Source organism: Chaetura pelagica, unplaced genomic scaffold (genome assembly GCF_000747805.2).
Source record: "Chaetura pelagica isolate M959 unplaced genomic scaffold, ChaPel_1.0 scaffold93, whole genome shotgun sequence".
Taxonomy (NCBI): Eukaryota; Metazoa; Chordata; class Aves; order Apodiformes; family Apodidae; genus Chaetura; species Chaetura pelagica.
In genome coordinates, this window is record NW_009952800.1 from 137,240 (window position 1) to 151,957 (window position 14,718).

At 43.1% G+C, this 14,718-nt stretch overlaps 1 protein-coding gene across 1 annotated transcript in view; it reads right to left on the reverse strand.

The window, feature by feature from the left end:
- Nucleotides 1–14,718, reverse strand: part of NUP93 (nucleoporin 93kDa) — a 71,740-nt gene that overhangs the window by 36,840 nt on the left and 20,182 nt on the right. The gene's annotated exons all lie outside the window — the stretch shown is intronic.

Genomic DNA, 14,718 nt, shown 5'->3' on the forward strand with positions numbered 1-14,718 from the left:
TGAAATCATCCTGGCATCAGGCAGGACACCCTCAAATCAAGCTATGGAAACTCATTTCACCGATGACGCCATTTTCTTCTTCCTTTCGCTGCCATTTTAGCATCGTGGTTACTCCACATTTTCTCAAGAAGTAGCTGCATGTTCTACCCCCCCCCTCCCCAAGAGGGGACCTCTCTCAAACAACACAGGGACAAATAAAACCTGGGGGTTGAATTTCTGCCCGTGTCACGCCCTTGCAAGGCAGGGATGAAGCTACCATTGCAGACCACACCTCAATCTACTGAGCGGGCGAGGAGTCTCCTGAGATGGTGTAAGCTGAGAAACCAGCCACTGGAAATCTGTCAGCACTGCACAAAAAACAATTGATGAAGCTGAGAAGAGAGGAGTGTCCAGCCCTGTTACAGGACCACAGGCTTCTCTCTGAATACCACAGAAAACACTAGCTAATAAGAGAGTAGTTAGCAAAGAAAAGACAAAGGCAGAAAGGAGGAACACACGAGCTTGCAGGGTCTTTCGCTGGACTAATTGCACATCAGCATCAACATCCAGGCAGCTACAATAACCCACTCAACCTGGTGGCAGAAAATGCCTTTCTCTGGATACACTGTTCACATCCAAAAGCCAAGCTGCCATCCCTATCAGTTGGTGGAGGATTTCCCAGCTTGAAACAGCACCTTTCTTATGGAACACCATCAAGAGGGGCAAAGTATTTAACAAACCTGCTAGTCATTAACACACATCTCCTCTAACCCACTTCTGCAAATTTTACTGCATTCCCTCCATCTCCCCCCAACCCTAAGTGCTTTATCCTTCTGGCTGGCAGCATGTAACCTTGCTATGTGCAAGAAGCAAGGGTGTTATCAGGGTTTTTGGGAAGGAAAACTCATTATTGGTACATGCATATCTTTTCCTTCACTATTTCAGATGTATAAAAGCAGTTAAATGCCCTCAAAAAAAAAAAAAAAGAATAAAAATGGGTTATCTTTACCTCCTCTGGATGCAAGTAGCAAGCCTGGCAGCACTGAGCCTGACACTCTCCCTGGTCTCAGGCTGACTCAAGCAGAAGGATTTCAGCTGCTGTGCCCATATCCCACAGCAGAAAGCCCATCTACCTTCTTCCTGAGCATTCCTCGGGAGCACTAATTATCCTTCTGCTTTGGTAAAAACAAACAACACAACAAGCCAAGGGAAAAAAAAGAAATCTTCCAGCCTCCATCTGTATTTCAGACACAAAGTGATGCATGCAGCAAAGGCTCACTGCCTCCAAGGGACAACGCCTGGTTCACAGGCATCAGAACCCTGTCAGCATCCTAAATGTGATAGCCAAGTTAAAGCAGGATGCAAATCCCAAGCCTTAGCATAGGTGGCTTTCCTTAGTGCTGCACATTCACAACAGGCTTTTCCCCGGAACATTTCTCTGGCCATTCCAAGTCTCCCAGAAAAACCCCAGGTAGAGATAGAAAACCTTTCCAAAGTTAAATCTACTTTATTTTACTGATAACAGCTGGCTAACGCTACCAAAAAAAGAGCCCAAGATTATATGCATTTTAGTGTGAAGAAGGTCTTCTTGGGTTTTTTTCCCCAATACATAGTGGAATTTCCAGAAAATAGGCTAAATTTCAAGTTCGGCCTCTGAAATAACATGCCATGATTTGGCAAAATCACCCACCCAAGTTAGAGAAACAAGCCCAAATCAGCCACCCTTCCTAAATATTTGTAAATAAATCACAGATAGTTTGTTCACCTAATAGGTATTTTCAACATGGCCCTTGGAATAAATATATTTTACTGACACTGAAAGCAAGCAGTTTGGAGTTCACACACATAATCACATCTTTAAATCTTCAATTCTAAACACACCACCATCTTCAGAAATTGTTTCCCCATTCCTACATTACTGATACATCTCACAAAGTTAATTATTTAAATCACCTATGCATTATTAATTGCAAATAATTAAAATAAAAAGCCTGAGACTGGTACATGCCTGTAATAATTAGACAATTTAAAAATGTGAAGACATCATCAAGCTCTGAAAGACACTCTGCGACAAACGGTAGGTGACAATAAACTGGGAAAGGATAAAAGTGTTTATTTTTCCTACTGAATAATAAACCTCAGGTTTAAACTTTGCAGACTTGGGGCACGAGACTGGTGTGCTGAGGGACACACGGGAGACAAAAGGTTTCCATTTTTCTCCTCCAGCTGTACTCCACCCTTCCTAAGGAACTGTGGAGCAGTGCATGCCTTTATTTGCACGTTGCATGAACAAGGCACAGGAGCTTTTGGACTTCAACGGAAATGAAATGCCAACTCCAGAGGCTGCCACCAGTTGTCACAGAAAATCCTGCTCTAACAAACCTGCAGCTAATTAATAATTACAGTGGCTCAGTCATTTTTCTATACATTAATTGATGGAGCTTAGTTGAACTCTGTCTCCTGCCCACTTCAGACAAAGGAAAACAATTTGCCACACTGTACCAAGTGCAAGGATAATTGAGCTGCCTCCTATCTGGGGTCAGTGGAGATGGCTTCCTCCATCTTTTTACACATGCAAACCACACATTTCATTGTCTTCTACTTGACTGAGCTGCTTTTGTGGCAAGAACCCCTCCTCAGTACAGGTAAATCTTGTTTAAAAGAGGCAACTTTTTTGGCCGTGCTGCTCCTCTGTCTGCCCTTCTGAGCAGTTCAGGCATTTCTCAGTGGACAATAAGAAGAGTGCAGAAGATGCCAAATAGGCACCCTCATGACTGGGGAGGGAGCCCCAAAGAAGGCAAGTCATTCTCCGCAGCAGAGCCCAGGCAGTGTCCCAGCACAGTACATTTCCTTAACCTGCTTTTCTCCATATGAAAAAACAGAACTGAAAGGAGGAAAAGCAGCCCACCCTACACGTCTGTCTCCACACCGGAGGCAGGCAGAGCTCCCAGTTTGCATGCAGTCCCTACATCTGAGAGAATGAAATCTGCTGCCACCCACCCACCCACGGCCACCACATTGATATAAATTTTAATTCCCTGACTGTTTCCCTTTACTATCATTTTCCTGGCTTAACCCCTTTCATAACACATACTATTCACTTTAAAGAGAGGTGGGGTCTAGGCTGCAAACTCCAGTTGACTAAGCAAATACACTTTGCCACCTCATTTAAGAAACTATGGGGAGGAAAAAAAATCTCCAAGAGTCTTCATTTAATTTGAAAAAACAAATATTTTCCATCTTATTTTCATCCCATTATTTTAAATCCTCACTTCAAAAAGAAATTAAAGAAAGTTTAACGTGTCTTCTAAATAAATCATAAGTGCATCTGTAGGAACAGAGGAAAGAGGGGAGCAATATCTTCACACCACAATGAAAACTAAGATAATCATATAACCAAATAGCATCTCTATCCTTTTTAAATACTTCCCTAGACATGTCATAGTCTAGGGAAAACAGGAATAAAGGCATGCAGAAAGTTATGGTGCTGTATTTCTGCTGAAATGAAAAGCAAAGTCAGCAATGTCAAGAGGGTCTTTAAAAAAAAGGCAACACGACTGAAACCCAAAGCAGACACTGGACTGCCCCACCCAGCAGCTGCTCTAGCAAAGAATATTAGAAGGTAAAGGCACAGATCTTAAGGTTTGTTTCCTGTGAGCAAAGGAGGATTTCTACAGAACTACCCACCTGTTCTCTTCAACGCCTCACCTACAAAATTTAAACCACCTCCAGCAACAGCAGACAAAAAAACCACCATGGAAGACACCTGAAGGAAAACTGTCTCTTATCAAAGCAAGCTTTTAACCTTCGTTTTAAACATTTTTAAATGCATACATTCCTACCTGTAGATCTCAGTAGTGGGGAGTTACAAACCTGTTAATGCTGGCTGTAACTGCCACACTTCAGCTGTCTGGTATTTAGGCTCACACAGCTGAATCTTTCTGTATTAATGCTCAAGTTTTCTCATCTTAAAAAACAAACCAAAAAAAAGAAAAAGAAATCAAACCTGCAAGTCCTGAAATGGCTGAGACAGTCAAGAGTCCAGCAAGACAATAAGAAAGCAGCTGCTTTCCACGGCTGAACACCACTGCCTGGAAAGCATCTAGAGATATGTATTTTTTTTCCAGTGGTGCTTTATTCAAATTCTAGGGAAAGCATCAGTCTGAAACCAGTAACTGATGGGAGTAACAGTTTATAGGTTACAGAAGGATATTTTATTGTTAACGGACTGTACCATGTAGGAGTTAGGAGGGGGTAAGGAGGGAGGCAGGCAAGAGGAGAGAGATGCTACTATTTTTTTTTTTTCCCTCCCTGAGCCACTGCAATTACTCTGATGTGAATTTTTGATGACTTCCGACATATTGCATGGTTAATAATCATTTCAGCTGTCATGTCTGGTTAATGTGGAAAATGCATTTGCTGCATTGTGATGCAGCACTCCAGCCACAGATTGTAACACCAGTTGTGAAGCTATTCCCTTAACTGAGCTGCATGAATTTGCACATACCATGAGGCTAAAATAAATGGCAGTTTGATTTTTAGACAGCACCAGAAAGCTTCTGCCATTTTAGACCCGCGGAGATGCTGAAAAAACAACTTGTACAGGCAGATAATTTTACTGCACATTAATTGGTGTCAGTGTTCTCTAAAGGAGAGCTTTGATTCTCTATTGTTTCACTGGGTTTGGTTATTTAGCAGTTAAAATACCGAGATACTATTTACATTAAACATAGGGGGGTTTTGGTAGCTTTGACTAGGTTAATTGTAAGCATATATACCTCAATGAAACTGTCAGTACTATAGAAATGCAGCCCTGTTATTAATACAGGCTTAGCCCAACTACTTCTTCCTCCATGTGATACTCACAAATGTGTTTTTTTATATATAATGTTGCCTTACAAATGTTTGTACATGAAGGGGGAAAACAGGCTGCTTATAAATAGAGGATTTTACTTGCCAAGTACCACTTCTTCACCTACACTTTAAACATCAAATGAAAAGTATAAGGTTACATAAAATACTAACATGTGCCTTTCATTGTCACCAATAGAAAAACAATGCTGCAAGCAATCGTGCAATTACAAGAGGGGATGTAAAACAGCAGAGATGAAACCATGCTAAGAGCCAGTCACCCGATGATTAAAGTCAGGCCAGTTTATTCCAGCAGTCAGGTGATGGTGCCATCATTACAGTGCAGAAAGCCAGAGAAAAATCGAGAAACAGACCACCCCCACCTTCAAGAAAAAAATTAGAAGCACCAAAGAAATAGAGAATGCATTTGCTAATGGGCAAAACATACCACCATAAAGAAGTGTTTCACAAAAGGTGAGCGTGACACTATCAGGCAGTTACCTCCACAGGTCCCAAGTGCACATTTAACCCCTGGTGCCAACACAGCTCCCTTCAGTCCCCAAATTGCTGGTGACACTCCCAAATTCAAAGTTCTTTCTTTTCAAATCCCAGAACGACAGCCCTGCTGCAATAGTTCTGCATTTCACAATTCAGTAGTTCTGTTTACTGAAGGCACGTCTTGCATTTGCAAACATATCCACTGAAAAAAAATCCAGATTTGGGATTCTGTTTAATTTAATGAAGCACAGAAAGCTATTAGGAGAGTGTTTTACTGTGCATTAACACTGATGTATCAGCAGAATCGCCACCAATACCACCAATTCATTATTTCCACTTCTGTTTTAATTAAAACAGCACTGCAGGGGTGTCGGATGGACGTGAAGTACCAAGTAAAAATGGTGCAGGATATTTTATATAGTCACTGAATTAACATTGTACTCTGGAGTTTTGGAGCAATTCCAATTAGCAGGTTTATGGGTGTAGAAGGGGCTCTGTGACTAGGGTTTACCTGCTTCAAAAGCATTACTGAGCACCTTGCACAATTTAGCCCTTCACAAGCAGCAGAGCAGTCTCTTAAATACACTGTATTTAGGCTTTGAAATTAGCAAACATGGTCCTAAAGGGGATTTTCCCAAAGAACTGCAAGGAGCAAACCCTCCCTGCTTGTGACCAAACAAACACTGTGCTGAATACCTTTTACCAGGAGCCTCAGGAGTGGAGAAAGCAGGTCCAGACTCATGGATGTTCTTAGAGGACAACCTCAATTGCTTTGCAGGGAAAACCACTGATCGCTGCTTCCTACAACCGGGACTGCAAAAGCAAGGTTGGGAAAGGCAGCTATTTGCAGGAATAATCCAGGCTCTGGCATTGCTCCTGTATTTCTGAGCCTCACTGCCTAGTGGTGTTCCTGCTGCTGTGCTCCCCTCGGTAACTTGCCACTCACCTCACACACTGCCTCTGGTCTTGGATGGCTTCTCCCCATCCTTACCTCTGGTTTGCAGAAACCACCAGTGGTGAAGAACCAAAAGCACAGGGGATACTCAGAGCTTCTGCCTTCTAGCCAAACCTTAAAACAGGTAATGGGCATTACCTGGAGAAACAGTCAGCTCTTTGGGATGGGCTGCAGCCTCATCAGGGATTTCAGGAGCATAGTGATCTGTCTGGAGCTGCTAGCCACAACTTTCAAAATGCTGCTTTTATCAACAGACATGCTCTGCTATTTTCTGGCCATGTAGTGTTACTGCAGAAGCTACTCCCAACTGCAGAACTACGCATTACAGATCAGAACAGTTTTTACATAAATATATGGGGTTCTTTCTGTATTGCCTTGCCAGCTCACGGTGTTGCAGGGAAAACCTTCCCAGTGTAGCTCAGCACAGCACCACCTCCCCTTACCTATGGAGGTCTTAAAGCCACAGCTTGGAGGGATAGGAAAAGAAACTCCTCACCCCAAATGGCTGTTTGTGTAACCAACTGAGTGGTGACCCAGCTAAGATGTCAGAACTGCTATCTGTTTCACAGGCAATCAGTTCAGTGGAGTGTTCAGTCAGCTCATGCATCAATCACTTCTGTTCTCAGATGTGACTGTGGGAGAAGGGAGAAAGCCATTGTTCAGGGCTGCTGGGCCACCCTTCAGGAAAACTGGAGAAGCTTCCCTCCCAAGTGGAAAGCATCATATCCCTAAGAGAATGATTATGATCATACAGAAGCTGCTGGAGTATGAATATCCTTCTGTGTGTCAGAATCACTCCCTCTCATCATCTCTGGGAGTCCACGATGACCTCCTTCCCTCTTAGGTACAGCTGCAGCTGTTGAGTGCAGGAGATTCCTTCACTATAACCAAAAAAAAATAATCATAGCTACTATCCCTCCTACCTTAAAGAAAAAAATCCATAAAATATTCTACACTACAATCACTGTGATCTCTCCTCCCTTTCTTTCACAGTCTTGCACTGGCCAGGGGTAAGGGGAAGAATACAAACAGCATCCCTGGATCTGCTCCTGTATTAGCTCTTTTTTGAAGTCCTACAGCTGTGCCACTTGCCATGGTCATGGAGCATTAGCCAGCAAAACTAAGAGACTCACTGGCAGTGAGTTGAAGCAGCACTAGGGAGCTCCTTCCCAAAAAGCTTTTCTTCTCAGCTTAATGCAGTGCCATAGCAGCAGCAAATACTGCACTGTCATAGCAGGTCTGGAGAGTGCCTGAAAGCATTAGCTCCCTTCCTCTGCAAGGCTGGCAGGGTGATTAGCCAGCACTAATAACACACCAGGTCACTTCAGAAGGAGGGCTGTCATGGCCAGCACTGTGCCTCTGTTCTCAGCTCTGCATGCTCAGCCTCTCCCTTTCAGAGTGGTGCAGAAAGTGGAGCTGGAAGGTTCAGGGGTTTGATTCAAGCAGTTTAGGGGGAAGAGGACAGGAAGAAAATCCAGGCCAACACTTCCACATCCATACAGTTATATTCACATACATGCAAACTGCACAAAGAATCAGCTGGGCTGAGTCTATCATTATGCCATTAGCCTACCTAGATGGGAACTGAGGATCAGTGGCAAAGAGGTAACTTTCATGGAGTAAACACAAGTTTACTCCAAAGTTGAGTCAGATGCTAGAACTACCTGGCCCCACCCAAACCTGGTGCTGTGGCAGAAAGCTCTCCTCTCACAGGGCAAAAGCCACCACCCTGACTGGCTGTCAGCTTGGTACAGAGCTCAAAGGAGACGCAAATTGGGGGACAGCTTTCTGGGACAAATCTGTACCAAACAAGGCAGGATGGAAATGCAACAAGTGGGAAACACCAGCCAGCACCAATAGAGAAGCACAGCTTTTGGTGACCAGGTGAATTGGGGAGGGGAAAAAGAAACAAGTGCTGGACAATTAGAAAAGCCATGGTGCCAAGCAGGGGAGAAGGGGTTGAAGCCCAGCCAAGTGGAGAGGATTAGCTCCAATCCTGCCATCCACACCCCAATTAACGATCCCAATTAACAGTATCATTTGCCAGGATGAATAGGGAACTTCCACTCCATTCAGCAATTTGACTGTGTCACTGAACTACCTCACATCCATATTTATCCAAGAGCAGCAACCAGTTTTCATTAGAGCCTTTTTAACAAAGAACTGAGGGTATTACCCATGCTTTCACCAGCCAGCAATAATGGAGATGTAATCATTTAAACCAAGTGCAACAAGTGTCCATTTCCCCAAAGCCTCTGTTAAATATCTACTAGATTATTTTCAAAATTAGAATGTGCCATGAATATGCAAACCACTTTCCATCTTTAGCATTAAAAAGAATAATTACCTTTAAAAAAAACACCACAAAACTGGAAGCCAAACAGCTATTTTGCAGCAGAATTTGAAGAGTGTTTTAAACATGCCAATGCTAATTTAAAGGAGCAATATAGGTCTGGTTTTGGGCCATTAAACTCTGCCTGGAAAGGCCTCTTTTGTACAGTATTAGTGCCTGCTGCAAGTCTGTAATTATGCAGAGAATGTGTTAATTTTTAATTCAGAATGCTAACCCCTTTTTTTTGTAGACAAGCCCTGAATGTCAATCCCTCTCACAGATGAGTGCAAGCACTGACAGGACCAAATTCAGCTCCTGGTGGTAGCAGCTCTCCCTGGGAGGTGAAGCAGAACAGGCTGGAAAGCAACTCAGCTCTGGAGTAAAAGAGCCTGTTACAAAACTGTCACCTCAGCATCGTGGCAGGCAAAAATCCTCTCAACCCCACAGCCTGTTAAACCTCCAGCATCATGTGGTCACTGGTATTATTCACACCTTCATTTCAGCATTCTCAGGGTGAGCTGCTGAGTTTCTTCACGTGATTTCACAAGAAGCTGAATTCCCACATCCTTCACATTCCCAAATCCAGGGAAGTGCAGGACAGGGAAGTTCACCTAACGCTGTCTAGAGGCCCACACCAAGTTAATGACTGTCAAACACTAAGCTCATCTTTTTATCTTTTTTGACTCCTACTGATGCCTGCAATCCACAGAGGGACCTGACTTAAGAACACTCTGCAACATAGTCCAGCAATGAATTATTAACTCCAGAGGAAGCTGCAAAGCATCAGCTAGAGGAGCGATCATGATCCTTCCAGGATGATTAACCAGAATGCAATTATCAATGCGCCTGCTTCTCACAAAGTGTCTCAGAGTTCTCCATCACACAAAGCCCAAAAAGCACCAAGCAAGCGCACACACTCACACATGCAAAAGCAGAAACAATCCTGTGCTTTTACCTTTGTTTCTTGAGGACTATATTATCAATTGTGAACAGTCTGAGGTAAGAAAGCTCTGCCTTTCTCCTTGCTGGAAGAGGGGGGATTTAGGTGAAACGTTGAGAAAATTCTTTGGTGTGAGGGTGGTGAGACACTGGAACAGGTTGCCCAGGGAAGCTGTGGCTGCCCCATCCCTGGCAGTGTTGAAGGGCAGGTTGGATGGGGCTTGGAGCAACCTGGGCTGGTGGGAGGTGTCCCTGCCCATGCAGGGGGTTGGTTCTAGATGATCTTTAAGGTCCCTTCCAACCCAAACCATTCAATTATTCTGTGACATATGTAGAACCAAGCCCATATTCTTAATTTCCACAGCAGTTCAAGCCACAGTAACCTGCCAGCAGTTTCAGAACCATCCTTTCCCATGCTACATCATGGAGCAGAGTCTGTTTCCAGCCCAGGGCCCACCTGGGCACACACAGGTGAGCAGCTGTGGCTCTCGGCCTGCTCACCTGCTGTGGACAGAGGAAGGCAGATGAATTCAGCTCTTACTACAAGTGCTGCCCAGAAGTGTGTTCCCAGCCTCCCTCTGAAAGGCAGGCAGATGGATGTAACCTGTGGGCCTCCAGCAGCATCTCAACATACAGGGAGAAGGAAACGAGACAGCTCCCTAAACTAAAGCAAAAGGTGCCAAGAGGCAGCAAACACTAGCAATGGGCTTAAGAAGTCCAGGGATATTTGCTTGGGATGGGATACCATGCAGTTCCACAGTCAGCAGGGTAAAGACTGCATTTTAGGTTTTCCTTAGCTAAGAAGCTAAATTTGTGCCTTTCCTTTCATTACAGCTGCCAGCTCTGAAGTAAGTGGCACTAGAACTGCTGGTCTGCACAGAAGATAAACACCCACAAGCACCACGGTTAAAATCAACCCAAGTAGCACACGCCTGCTTTGTCAAACCATCCTTGTATATTTCATAGTGAAAGTTCAACTGAAATCAGTATTGGCATCTCAGCAGGCTTAATTAGAAGTCAGGTCTACTCTATTCAGGTCTTTATACTGTGCTCATTACATTAATATCAAGTGCCTTCCAGTCCTGCATTAAGTGACATGCCTAACATCTGTCACATGTTGTTTGTTCTCTTCTCCCTTTCCTGGGGGAGTGGAAACACAGAGTTCAAGGAGATCATGGAACAGCCAACAACTGGGAAGGGAGATTCCTCCAGCTCTGGCTCAGCCACCTCACACAGAGCATGTGATGACCATGCCTGCTTGGTTAGTTGTTTAGTATTATCATCATCATCACTGTAAGGATTAAGCTGCTGTATATTTTAAAAGATGGGTTAGCACCAGTTCTCCTCCCAGTTAATCTCTCTATGGAGGATTCACAGAATCAGAAGATAAAAAAAATCTGTCCTTTGTGGACAAATCAAGTCCTTTGGAGTTTTATCACTTCATTTCTTTGCCTGACTCCATTAGACAATACTGAGGATACAACTTCCAGCAGAGGAAATAAAAACGTTCATCTCTTGAGTTTGACTAAAAAGGAAGAGAAAGGCATGAACAGTTTGCCCCGTCCTTAAATCCCATCCAAAACACAGCACATCTTAAAGTTACTAAGCTTTTGCCCAGAATATCAAAACTATAAGCCTGAAAATAGTGATTTTATATCTTTTGTGTTCACAAGCCTTTTACCTTTCCCTATGCTTCTCCATCTGTACATCTCTACCCCTTTTTTTGTTGAGAAGTACTTAGATCATCTTGCTTCTGAGTTACCACCCAGTAATTATTTGCAAAGCTAGTTGCAAGTGTTGAGACAACTAGAGAAGGGAAAGAGCTGGAAAGAACAGAACTGGAAGGGCTTAAATCTTGGAGCTCAATCAAGATGAAGGGTTGACAATGCTTTGTTTCTTAAGGTCATCTGTGATTAGGCAGACCCTTCAAATAGGAGCAAACGTCTGGAGGGAAGTCAAACTCAAGAATATAAATTTGATAGAGATGTAGAAACAATGGACTGCAGGGGAGGAGACCATCATCACCTTCTGACCATTTGTCCATCCAGATTCTCCAGAACTGAAGGTTTTAGAAGCCCACTGAAAACTGGCAGATGAGAAGCAAGGACTCCCTCAAGGCTAGTGAGGGGAGCACACAGCTCTCATTTCATGCCATGTGCACAGCCTTACCAAACAGGGATTAGGCTTTCACAAAACCAGAACAACCTTTTCAAGGGTGGAGACAAAGAGACTCTCAGGAAAGGACAGAGAGCGACTCCCAAAACTATTAGAAGGACAAAGTGACTTTCAAATAGAGGTCACTAGTTCAAACACGAACAAGATCCAGCGTGGCCAAGACTAAAGCATCTAAAGACTGATTAGCAGCTTAAACAAATGTGTTATTTATCTTGCTTCGCAAGCGCCCGAACTGCAAGTTCCCTGCAGAAAGTGCCAATTCTGTCCCAGCTCTGCAGGAACAGCCAGGGTTTTGGGGGAACCAGAGACCACATGCCTGTCCCCACAGCCACTGCAAGAGCATGAAGGCTCCATTTACTTGAAATGAGCAAGTTACTTCTTGCAGTTCTGACTCTCTACCTCAGTGTGTCCACCTGTTTGTTGCTGGATACACATAACCAACTAGTGCACTTAAAGATACCCACTTATCCACCTATAAACAAGCACGGAGATCACACTGCAGGTTTCAAGGGCATTATTTTGTTAGTGATTTCTCCTGTAAAACTACTTTGCCGATTCATACACATCCTATAACTTCCACGTCCATGAAAAAATAGACCCACCAAATATAATTTATCCATTCCCCAACAATTATCAGAAGAGGCTGCTAGTACCACTAGAGATCTTGCAGAACTGCAGGCTAAGACAGGCAGAGTAGGAGATGCCTTCCTGCAGAAGATCCTTCCAGAAGACACCCAAAGAGGGCAGACAGGATTCCAAAAGATACATTTCACTAATCAAAAGTAGTAAACGCAGTGTTCAGCACTTGGAAGGTACACCCAGTAATGCAGCTGCTTTAGCTTTGCTCAAAAAGCAAAACTTAGGTGTCTGCCATTTGTCTTCACAGGGAATTGTAGCTCTACTACCACACCATGCTGCATTATATAGATAGAGACACCCAGAGAAGCAACTTCCTTACTATTATTGGGCACAAGAACCTAAGCTGCAGATGAATTTACTTGGGAGTTTGGGTTAAGTCACTCTGTGTATTCACTACACACTTTCTCATGGACCAGCAGTTTCAGCAGCATGGTGATGATAAAACACATCAAGGTGTGTTTTATATAAAAATATTAGTAGCTAATCAATTATGATGTTACATTATTCATGTACTATTACCAAACTAGGGTCTTACAAGTAAGATAATCCCTGTGTATATTTATTGGAATGAAGGACATGCTGAAGGCAAAGATAAAGAATATTTCCTTTTTCAAGAAAAGTTCATTAATATTTGCTCCAAACAAGCTCTTCCAGCTGCTGAAGCTGAAAACTATCCAAAATGCATTTTCCCTAGAGTCCTCTATTATCAGCAAGGGCTTTTCTTGCAAGTCCACATGTTCTTTCAACAGATTCTCTTTGCTATCTAATTTGAGAGCCTTAGGTGTTGTGTTCAAGGAACACAGTCAAATCCTGCCCCTTCTAGGCCTCCTGGGATACCTATTAATTCACCCTCCTGGAGTGAGGGAGTTTATCATCTCTTGCAATTGCCAGCATCTAAGAAAGTGGAACAGGGCAACTTAAATGGGCATTGCAATTTTTTAAAGTCTAGAAATAGTTGTTGCCACAGTGTTAGTTAAATTGCTCTATGGTAATATCCTTCTTTTCTACCTTTTACAAACCTCTGATTAAATCAGGTAAGCAGGGGCTACACAGAACTCCATGGAAAGTGAATAGGAGTGCTCAGAAACTGTGTTGCACTCCACACAAAGATGAGCTGAAAATCCAGAGTAGCTTATGTTAGGTTCTCTCTGTCACTTTGTGTGAAACAAAAGAGACTAATTTCCAAATTGCTTTATCATCTGTCACCCAAGCTCAACATCTTTAGAAGGTGCCATAAAATTCCACAGACTGACCACAGAAATCTAAAAGGGTATGAACTGTATAGGAAAAAATATCTGGAAGCTTTTCTCCAGAAAAGCTCCTTTCTGTTTTGGAAAGGCAGCTGAACAATGACAACTGTTGCTTTTGCACAGAAGCATCAGGCTCAGCAGACTATTGAAACAGAAGAAGGTCAGATGGCTCAGGAAAGAAACACTAAGCCCAAAATACTCCATGGCAGAAAAAAAAAATGTTGCTTTTAAACACAAATACCAGCATGAGCTTTGGATAATTGTACCACTCACATTGGCATTTGCTTCAGAGACAGAGCAACTGCTACTACTTCCCAGTGGGAGAACATCTATTTTTATTAATTTTTTTTTTTCAAAATTATCATACTAAGTTCTTTAGAAAAGGTGACTCTAAGAGGAAATAACCCTACATTACCAAAATCTTACTATTTAATGGAAAGCTGAAATGGCAGGAAAGGGACTGTAGCAAGTCTTGGCTACAGGTCTGAGTGAGAAAGATTAAGTAACACTCAGGACAGTAGCCAGAGGGCAAACAGACTCTTGGCTCCTCACCTTTTGTCAAGTGTTTCCCTCACATTTGGCAGACCAGAAAGCTGTTTCAATCTCCCTTAATTTCCAGTATTTGTTTCTAGCTGTAATGAAGTATTGAAGCTTTGTTTAATTATTGTTCTTCATGGCAGGCTGCAACAAACAGCAATACTACCTGGCAGAACCAGCCAGCCAAAGCAATGTCATTTTCCACCAGCAGGGTATTCACATCACCACCTAAAATCAGAGACACACACAACCCAAACCAAGCTGAGTCCTTTTTGTTTGGTGAAAGCTTGTGTTTCTGTAGAAGGGAGATAGGAGAAACAGAGGAAAAAGTACCTGTTCCAGAGGAATCAGAATGGAAGGGCTTGGGGTAACTGCTGCCTGACTGCAGGGACATATGATTCATAAGTTTCCACCCTTGTCTACCTTATAAATAAAAAAAAAGCCACCACAGCCACCAGGAGAGCTGCTTTGCACAATTATTGTTCTCGTTGAAGAGCAACAGCATCAGGTCTTCCACACCTATCTCTTGTAAACCTGCTGCAGTCTTTTCTACAAGCAGGAGA